The following is a 10,306-nucleotide window of genomic DNA, read 5'->3' as shown; positions in this document are numbered from 1 at the left end:
TAACTGAAAAGCAGAGACGAAAAAGAAACATGAACACAGCATATATAGTAGAAAACACCAGGTAAATAAATCGGTAGAAACATACAAATCCATCAATAATATATGAAACTCACTGTGAGAGGACAGATACTCTAGAATAAAAAAAAAAAGTCAAACCGTATGCTGTTTTATTAGAGACAGCAAAAGCAGGGTAGCACAGAAACACTGGAAATACTGAGCGGGAAAAGTTGTCCCAGGGAAGCCGGGGAGAGGAAAGCAAGTGGACAACAACAGCATTAGGCAAAATGGATTTCACACAACCACGATCAGTGTTATTTGAAAAGACCTATATATATATATATATATATATATATATATTTAAATTAAAAAAATGTTTATTTATTTCTGAGATAGAGAGCATGAGTGGGTTAGGGGCAGAGAGAGAGGGAGAACCAGAATCCGAAGCAGGCTCCAGGCTCCGAGCTGTAAGCACAGAGCCCGACGCGGGGCTCGAACTCACAGACCGTTGAGATCGTGACCTGAGCCGAAGTCGGTCGCCCAGCCGACTGAGCCACCCAGGCATCCCTAGACCGAAATATATATTGATAAATATTCAATCTACCAATAAGGTTAGCCCTTGTGCTTGTACGCGTCTAGTGACATAGGATTGAAATGTCAAATGCTAACACTGATAGAATCCTGAGGAGAAACCACCAGTCCACAGCTCGGTGGGAAACGGTATCTGCAGAACAAGCAGTCGAAACAGTAAGTAAATCACATGGAAGATTTGAATGCCATGGTTCACGAGCTTTATCGAACACATTTATGTGGAGATACATGTTTGCCCTTTTCAAACACACATGATAACTTCACAGAAATTGTCCTTCCTTGAAATGATAGTTTTTTTCCTTTTAACCTCCCCGCCCCATCGCCCCCCGCGCCTTTTCTCTGTTCTCATATTTTTCTTTCCTGCCTTCCCGTGTTTTTATCTGTACCACCTGCTTCTCCTCCTCCTCCCAGGTAACCTTGCTAGCAGGGCGATTATATCCTTCTAACCCTCTCTTCATGCTCATGAAATCAGATGTAAATATACATGTCTGTGTAGATTTCTCTCCCGATCGCTTACAGAAACGGAACCACAGGTCATGCATGTCTCTGCATCTTGCAGAGGTGGAAGATGGTAATTCCCTTGAGTCAAGAGATTCTTTTCTAGTGGTTGCGTAACCTGCCATGATACAAATGTATCACACTTTATTCAGCCATTCCTCTGCCTATACTCATGGTCACTGTGGATGGGAACGTCCGTTCTCTCCACATATTCTGGTGCTTTTATTTCCCTGGCGTGGATTCCCAGGCATGGGATTGCTGGTCAAAGAATATGCGGAGTTGTTTTATTTTGATAGATGTTGCCAGACTGCTCTCCAACAAGGTCATAGCCACTGTGATGTGGTGAGGAGGGTCCCTTCCCAGCCTCCAGTAGGTGTTACCATGCTCCCGATTTGCTAGTCTGATGTGAGTAAAGCAATGTCTCATTATTTAATGTGTATTTTCCTGACTCCCAGGGAAGCTGAATATCTTCTTAGGTTTATTCACCATTTGGGTTTGTTCTGTGAGAACTTCTGACCATTTTTATTCTGATACTGATTTGCCAAAGCTCCTTGTGGATATAGACAGGAACCCCTTATCTGCCACCTGCATTGCAGATGGCTAGAAAGATCTCACAAATGCTAGCTAGCTAGGTATAGCGTTGGACGTTTTCTTCTAAGATTTTAATCATTTTATTTTTTAGATTTACATCCTTAGTTCACTTGGAATTTGCTTTTCTTTAAATGATGTGTGAAATAGAGTTCTGATTTTATCTCTACTATCTCTGTGCTATCTAATACAGCCACGAGCCACATGAACCTTTTGGGCACTTGAAATATGACCAGTCCAACTGAAATGAAGTGTAAGTTTAAAATATACACCAATTTCCAAGTCTTAGTGTGAAAAAAGAAGAATATAAAATGTCTCATTACTAACTGTTATATTGATTATATGTTGGATTAAGTATTAAAATTAATTTCACATATTTCTTAAATATGCTTTTTTCTTTAAAGTATATTTGTTTATTTTGAGAAAGAGAGAGAGAGAGAGAGAGGCAGAGAGAGAATCCCAAGCAGACTCCGCACTGTCAGCAGGGAGCCTGATGAGGGGCTCAAACTCATGAACCCTGAGATCGTGACCTGAGCCGAAGCGAATAGGTGCTTAACCAACTGAGCCACACAGGCGCCCCTAACTTCACATATTTCTTTTTTAACTCTTTTTCATGTGGCTGCTAGAAAAAAGTTAATTACCTACACAGCTTCTATTATATTTCTATCGGACAGCACTATTCCACATAATCCATTTGCCAGAACTCTCTTTCTCTTTTTTTAAAAGTAGGCTCCATGCCCAATGTGGGGCTTGAACTCACAACCCTGAGTGGGATGCTTTACTCACTGGGCCAGCCAGGGGCCCCTCCAGAACTATTTCTTAAACATGTTTTTGTCTGTTTTACTTATTTCTGATCTGCCTCACGAGGGGTGTATCCGTTTTATTGCTTCTGGTAGACATCTGATTTCCCACCATCTTTGGAACAACGCTCTTAGATTTGGAGAGATTCACAATCGGGAGTCCTGTCCCTCCAGGCTTGGATCGGAACTCCAGTTCCCAGCCTCCCTCATCGTTAGGATGTGGGCACTGGGCCTTTGTGGGATGACTAAGTGCGCTAGCTACGGGGGGGGGGGGGGGGTTCAAGTTCTGCATGGAATTGTCTTTTCCGTAGGCCCAGGTGGCATAGGCAATGGGCTTTGCAGGAGGTAGTGCCCGCAGTGGTTCCAAGGTCAAGGTCCTGGCATGGGGGAGGGGCGGTGACAAGAATGGCAGTTTTTCATCATCATACAGAACAGTTGGGGGCATTACTTGACCTTGAGTCTGGCTTTTCAGCCCTCATAACAATAGCGTGAGCTGCTCATTATCTCTTTAACAAACTTGCTTGCTGCTTAATCATCAGAATCGGCTTGTATCCCTGACAACACGGAAACTTGACTGCTGATATACTGGGATTGTTTTCCTCAAAGAAAGCCATTTTGATCCCCCCCACCCCTCCACGATTCCTAAAATAGCATCTTCTGTCTTCAAGAATTCTCTCTTCTTAATTTTTTTTTTTTCAGTTTGTTTTCTTGTTCTTTGTCTATTTCTCAAGGACCACGCTGTCTCAGCCTGGGCTCCCCAGAACACAGAGCCCTCGGCAAAAGTTTACGTGGTAACACTTCCTGGAGGAAACCAGGCTGAGGGAGAAAGTGAGTCAGGGAGGAGGAGAGCCAGAGTGAGCCGGGGCCTTGCTGAGAGTTTTGTAACTAGCATAGCTAGTTGCGTGAACTACTCCGACTTGGAACACCCCGCTGGAGGAGAAGGTGAGCAGAATTTGTCCACCGGCTCCTTCCTATCCCCGCCCCGGGAGCCCCTGGGACCAATCCAAACAGTTCATGTCGTGGTCGGTCTCTCCCTTTCGGTCAGCACTGCCGTGGGGCTCCTTGACCTGTAGCGTCATCAATGGCAGAGGCCGCCATCAGGCTTCAGGACCAGGCAATCGCCCGCCCCCGTTCCCTGTAGAGCCCCTCCAGCTGGGAATCAAGGCGAGCGGCTGAGGGGTGAGGTGAGTGTGCAGGGTGGTTGCAGGGAGAAGGCCGGAGATCCGTGGTGGTGCATAAACCGAGTCTGACCCATTCCGGCCCTTGCACCAGTCAGATTCTCTTTCGCCCTCCTGTAATATCTGTCGCACAGGTAAGAATAAGATGCCTTCGGCCAGTCCTTCAAGGGGGAAGCCTGTGGCAGCTCCTAAACAGTCTGGAAGAGGGTTCGCAAGCCAACGTCCGGTGTCTGCAGTGGTAGCTCATTCCAGGGTGGTGACCCATAGTCGTCCTCTTCCTCCTCTGCCACCTGTTCCAGATTTTCCTGCCCCGTGGCCCTCACTTCAACTGGCAGGTGCTACTGGCCCGCTGGGGTGACCCAGCCCTTCCTCCCTCGCCTTGCCTTTGTCTAACTGCGGTTGTTACAATCACCTGGAATGTCCTGGAAGCCCCGAGAGATGCCCCGTGATGCCCTGGGCGCCAGGCATAGGCTCAGTCCCACCGGGTAGCAGTTGGTTTAGTTCCCCGTGCGGCAGGTGGACCAGCCCCGCCAGCAGACTCATTTCATTCTTCGCTTCCTACTCCGTTTTTTTGCATGAAGACGCCAACATTGCCAGGAGGTGGTGGGAGGCGAAGCCTCCCTCCCTGCTCGTTTGTTCCTGGGGACACCACGCCAGCCATACATCGGCCATTGGCTCAGTGCCTACGCCATATTCCGGAGGACAGCGTCCCACCCCCGACGGGTGTGGTAGCTGAGCTGGTGCCTTAACTGACCTTGCACAGGCCACCCCGCCATTCTACCAGGCTAATTGCTTTGGGTGAGGGTGTACTTAAATTATGTGTGTGGGGGATGGGATTAGCAGCCTCGGCATCACCTGGGAGCTTGTTAGAAATGCAGAATCCTGGGCCCCGCCCCAGAACTACTGAATCAGAGTCTGCATTTTATTTTTTAATTTGATGTTTTTCAACGTTTATTTATTTTTGAGAGAGAGAGAGAGAGACAGAGAGAATGAACTGGGGAGGGGCAGAGAGAGAGGGAGACACAGAATCGGAAGCAGGCTCCAGGCTCCGAACTGTCAGCCTCTAGCCCGACGCGGGGCTCGAACCCACGAACCACGAGATCATGACCTGACCTGAATTCGGACGCTCAACTGGCTGGGTCACCCAGGCGCCCTGGGAAATTTATTGACTTATTTTATTTAAATTTATTTATTTAATTAATTTTAAAAAATGTTTTTATTTATTTTTGAAAGAGAGAGAGAGAGAGCATGAGCAGAGGAGGAGGAGACAGAGAGGGAGACACAGAACTGGAAGCAGGCTCCAGGCTCGGAGCTGTCAGCACAGAGCCCGACGCGGGGCTCGAACTCACAGACCGCGAGATCGTGACCCGAGCCGAAGTCGGACGCTTAACCGACTGAGCCACCCAGGCACCCCTAGGCACCTCGGGGAATTTTAATTCATACCAACTTGTCTGGTATGAATGTTGCTACACTGGCCTTTTTTCTTTGCAGATCAAAGCCAGCTTCTGGATCCCGAACACATGGACAAAAAAAAATGTGCATCCACGTATAACAAGAGAGACAGAGAGAGATGGCAAGCTAGTGTGGCAAAATCGTAACCAGGGGTACATCCAGAGATGTTCGTTGTAGTGTTCTTCTGCTCTTCTGGGGGATTTGAAATTCTACAAAATATAAAGGTGGAAATAAAATCTCTCGACTCTATTTTTTTTTTAATTTTTTTTTAACGTTTATTTATTTTTGAGACAGAGAGAGACAGAGCATGAACAGGGGAGGAGCAGAGAGAGAGGGAGACACAGAACTGGAAGCAGGCTCCAGGCTCTGAGCGGTCAGCACAGAGCCCGAGGCGGGGCTCGAACTCACGGACCGTGAGATCATGACCTGAGCCGAAGTCGGCCGCTTAACCGACCAAGCCACCCAGGCGCCCCTCTTGACTCTATTTTTAATAGGCATCTCAGTGGAAGCAAAATTAGACTTGCATACGTAGTGCACGGACTACCCCTGGGGGCTCTGCATTATTTTTAATCTTCTGTTTGTTTTTCTAATACCGTTCTATGAATCTGTATGTCTTCCTTCGAATTCTCCTTTGGTCACATCTCACGGAGGTTTATATTTTCCGCTCTCATTGTCATTCATTAGAAGTGATTTATAATTTCTGTCTTGATTTTCTCTTTAACCCAGTAGACAGTTAAAAAGAGTGAAGTTTGATATTTGAGTCTATTAGGGTTTTGTTGGTGAAGTTTTTCGGGGTTTTTTGGTTAATGATTTCTGGTTTTATTGCACTGTGGTCTGTGAAATGGCCTGTAGTATTTTGGAATGTAGTGAATTTTCCTCTAGGCATTCCAGGGAGATGGTTCTTGAATACATCCTTGCTGCCATCATCCTTCAGCTTAAAACTAGCTACAGAACATTCTTTGAGGCAAGAAGCCTGTGAGGTTTAGGGTGGACACAAGACCTTGCTTTTCTTTCCAGTCCAGAGGAAGGGAGCTGGCAGAGAAACTTTCCGCTTCCGGGTCCAGTGAGGGCCTGGGGACCAGAAGCACAGAGCCCAGGAGTCACGGTCAGAAGGAAACTGGTGAAATCTGGGAACATTTGATCTATAGAAGTCCAAGTGTATCCTGAGGAAGAGGCTGCACCGGCCCACACAAGGGTGCTTTGGGATCACTGCTCTGGGGCACTTAAGAGGCTGTGGGGGAGGGGTGACTGGCTGGCCCAGTCTCTTGATCTCAGGGTTGTGAGTTCAAGCCCCATGTTGGGCATGGAGCCTACTTAAAAAACAAACAAACAAACAAAGCTGCGAGGGTGTAAACAACGTGCTGAATTCCCTCTTCCCCAGGAAAATGAGGAGACTGGAGAGCAGAGGACGTCCTTCTGGGAACCATGGCTTGCCAGCTGGAGGGCCAGTGACAGAAGGGCCAAAACCACTGGGCCATCCACAACTCGAGGGACTGATCCTGCCGAAGATCCCCAGCAGCTGACCATGTGCCCCGATGAGCCAGCAAAGGAAAATACCAACATACCAGATGGGGACCTAGAAGTGAGCAAGAGAAAGAACTAGAACATCACAGAGAACAGCAGGCACAGACCTCCTGGAGGAGAGAGAAGGCCCCCTGAACAGAAATCAACGACGAAAGCAACACCCAAAGAGGTACAAACACAGGGAAGTACACTCACTGACATAACGCGCATTCTGGGCGGAAGGACACTCTCACGACCAGACTAAACACCTCGGGAGAGGAGTCTGAGGAGGGACGGTCTGTTGGAGCCTGACATGGAATAAATATCAATGGAGAAATAAGACAGCACACAAATCGAAGATTCAAAGAGATGGCAATCGTAAGGTGAAACGGAAGAGGGTTGAGGGGACAACGCAGGCAACCAAATACTCAGATACTGGAATCATTATTATCGGTATAATGGGAATTCATAAGATGGAGGAAATGGAAAATAATTAACGAGCAATAATTAAAGAGCATAAAGGAGGGAATTTTCCTTGAAAGTTTTCCAATAAATACTTGATCTGAAGATTTGAATTCCAAACAGAACTTAGAAAAAAAAATAAAGCTCACCTTTAGGCATGTCCCGAAAAGCCGACTGAAGGCCAAACATAAATACAAAACTTCCCAGCTTCCAGGGGCGCCTGGGTGGCTCAGTCGGTTAAGCGTCTGACTTCACCTCAGGTTCGAGCCTCGCGTCTGGCTCTGTACTGACAGCTTGGAGCCCGCTTTGGATTCTGTGTCTTCCTCTCTCTCTGCCCCTCCCCTGCTCACGCACTGTCTGTCTCTCTCTCTCTCTAAAAAAGTAAATAAACATTAAAAATTAAAAAAAAAAAAAGCCTCCCAGCTTCCAGAAAGAGAAAATAAGCAACTTACAAAGAAAACCAATGAGGCAGGCATTGGACTTCTTTCCTGCAACACTGAAAGCAAACGATAATCTGCAGGGTTTTGAGAGAAAATGAAAGATTAATAATAGTACCCGGAGGACCTCCCCCCCTCCGTAAACCACCCCCCCCCATGTTTGGGGGAGGGGCAGATGGAGAATAAAAGCATTTATTTTTTTTTAAATTTTTAATGTATTTATTATTTCATAATATCTTTTTGCTTTTATTTTCTTTAATTTTCTTTTTTCTTTTTTAAAATTTACATCCAAATTAGGTAGCATATAGTGTAACAATGATTTCAGGAGTAGATTCCTTAGTGCCCCTGACCCATTCAGCCCATCCCCCCTCCCACAACCCCTCCAGTAACCCTCAGTTTGTTCTCCATATTTATGAGTCTCTTCTGTTTTGTCCCCCTCCCTGTTTTTATATTATTTTTATTTCCGTTTTCTTATGTTCATCTGTTTTGTCTCTTAAAGTCCTCATATGAGTGAAGTCATAGGATTTTTGTCTTTCTCTGACTAATTTCACTTAGCCTAATACCCTCCAGTTCCATCCACGTAGTTGCAAATGGCAAGATTTTATTCTTTTTGATTGCCGAGTAATACTCCATTGTATATATACACCATATCTTCTTTATCCATTCATCCATCGATGGACATTTAGGCTCTTTCCATACTTTGGCTACTGTTGATAGTGCTGCTATAAACATGGGGGTGCATGTGTCCCTTCAAAAGAGCACACCTGTATCCCTTGGATAAATGGCTAGTCGTGCAATTGCTGGGTCGTAGGGTAGTTCTATTTTTAGTTTTTTGAGGAACCTCCATACTGCTTTCCAGAGTGGCTGCACCACCCTGCATTCCCACCAGCGGTGCCAAAAGGGTCCTCTTTCTCCAAATCCTCACCAACATCCGTTGTTGCCTGAGCTGCAATGTTATAGAATAAAAGCATTTAAATCTCTACAGGGGTTGGGAGCATGGAGATTTAAAAGTGTTATAAGTGGGTCATCTTAAAAGTATTATAAGTGGGAAATAGATGGTATTTTTTCATATAATGGAAGATTATATAATTGCGATTATGTATTTTACTCTAAATGTGAAAAGGGGAAGGTAACTGCTGTCGGAATGGAAAAGTATCGAACACTAAAATCTAAGAGAAAAAAAGATAATCAATGGCCGTGTTATCAAGCCAGCAAACACATGAAAAAGGAGAGAAATAACATAGAAAAATAAGTAGTAAGGCTGAATTAAAACAGCAGGAATAAAGTATATTCATTTCTACACTAATCTCGCATGGGTTCCTGGGCATAAATGCCAGTGCAGACCCTGTGTGATGGGTTTTTTTTAAATGCTTGCATATTCCCCCTTCCCCCGGCATGTTGTTATCTGTCATGGTTTTACAGGGTCCTTCTGAGGATCCGGTCTTTGCTTCAGTCCGTGTGTTTGGGATCCCAACACTGGCTCAGGTCTGGAAACTGAGTGAGGGACGGTGGCTTTTTAAAGGGGTGATTAACTACCTGGTTAAGTTGTGAAAGATGTATCTCAGTGGAGAAGAGACACAGGGTCATACATTTCTATGTACACTATGTTTAGGAAAAGACTAGAACAGTCCACGTTTAGTGGACTGTGGGCCATTCTTACCTCTCACTGGTGGTGTTGCAAGCCTTTTAATCTTTGCATTTTTCTATGTTTTCCACCAATTTTCCAAGTTTAGTTTTACTTGTTTTGAGGCGGGGGGGGCGGGCAGAGAGAGAGGAGAGAGAGAGAGAATCCCAAGCTGGTTCTGTGCTGTCAGCACGGAGCCCAACGCGGGCCTTGAACCCACAAACCGTGAGATCGTGACCTGAGCGGAAACCAAGAACTGGCCACTTACCCGACTGAGCCACCCGGGCGCCCCACATTTTTGTGCTGTAGCAGATGTACTTTGCCACACCAGTGATGATACGGGTGTAGGTGTGTTTTCTCTCCTCTGGAGGGAGGGTCCAGAAAATCACCTTGCTGTAGTGAGAGCAGTAGTCAACTTGCTGCTCTCCGAGGGTGTGGCTATCAGGGATCAGGTGAGGCTTCCCAGGAAAGACTCCTTTTGAATTAGACAAGGTGGCTTCTCCCAGAGGAGTGGCAAAGGGGTCCCATAGCCTGGGCAGAGAGACTTTAATCAGTCCCTTTGTTGCCAAGTTAAAGGCACACCTGTCATACAGGCCAGTAGCACTCTCCTAGGTATTTACTCAAGAGCCATGAAAACCCATGACCTACACAAAGACTTGGACATGAATACGCACACCTTTATTCACGACAGCCTTGAACAGGACACAAACCAAATATCCACGAACAAGTGAGCAAATGAACAAATTGTGATACAGCATCGCAATGGAATAGTACTCAGCAGTAAAAAGAAACGGACTATGAATATACTCGGGGCGCCTGGGTGGCTTAGGCAGTTAAGTGTCCGACTTCGGCTCAGGTCATGATCTCATGGTTCGTGAGTCTGAACCTGCGTCGGGCTCTGTGCTGACCATGCAGAGCCTGTTTCGGATTCTGTGTCTCCCCTCCTCTCTCTGCCCCTTCCCCACTCACGCTCTGTCTCTCTCTCTCTCTCTCTCTCAAAAATAAAGAAAACATTTAAAAAATTTTTAAAAATATACCCAACAACATGGAGGAATCTCAAAATAATTACGCTGAGTGAAAGAAGCAAAAAAGAGTGTGCAACACATAGCAGATCGATGGTTATTTCGGGATGGACTGGACCTGAAAGGGGGGGGGAGTAGGGTGGTACAGGAGAAA

Source organism: Prionailurus bengalensis, chromosome A3, assembly GCF_016509475.1.
Source record: "Prionailurus bengalensis isolate Pbe53 chromosome A3, Fcat_Pben_1.1_paternal_pri, whole genome shotgun sequence".
NCBI lineage: Eukaryota > Metazoa > Chordata > Mammalia > Carnivora > Felidae > Prionailurus > Prionailurus bengalensis.
Note: the sequence above shows the minus strand (reverse complement) of the source record.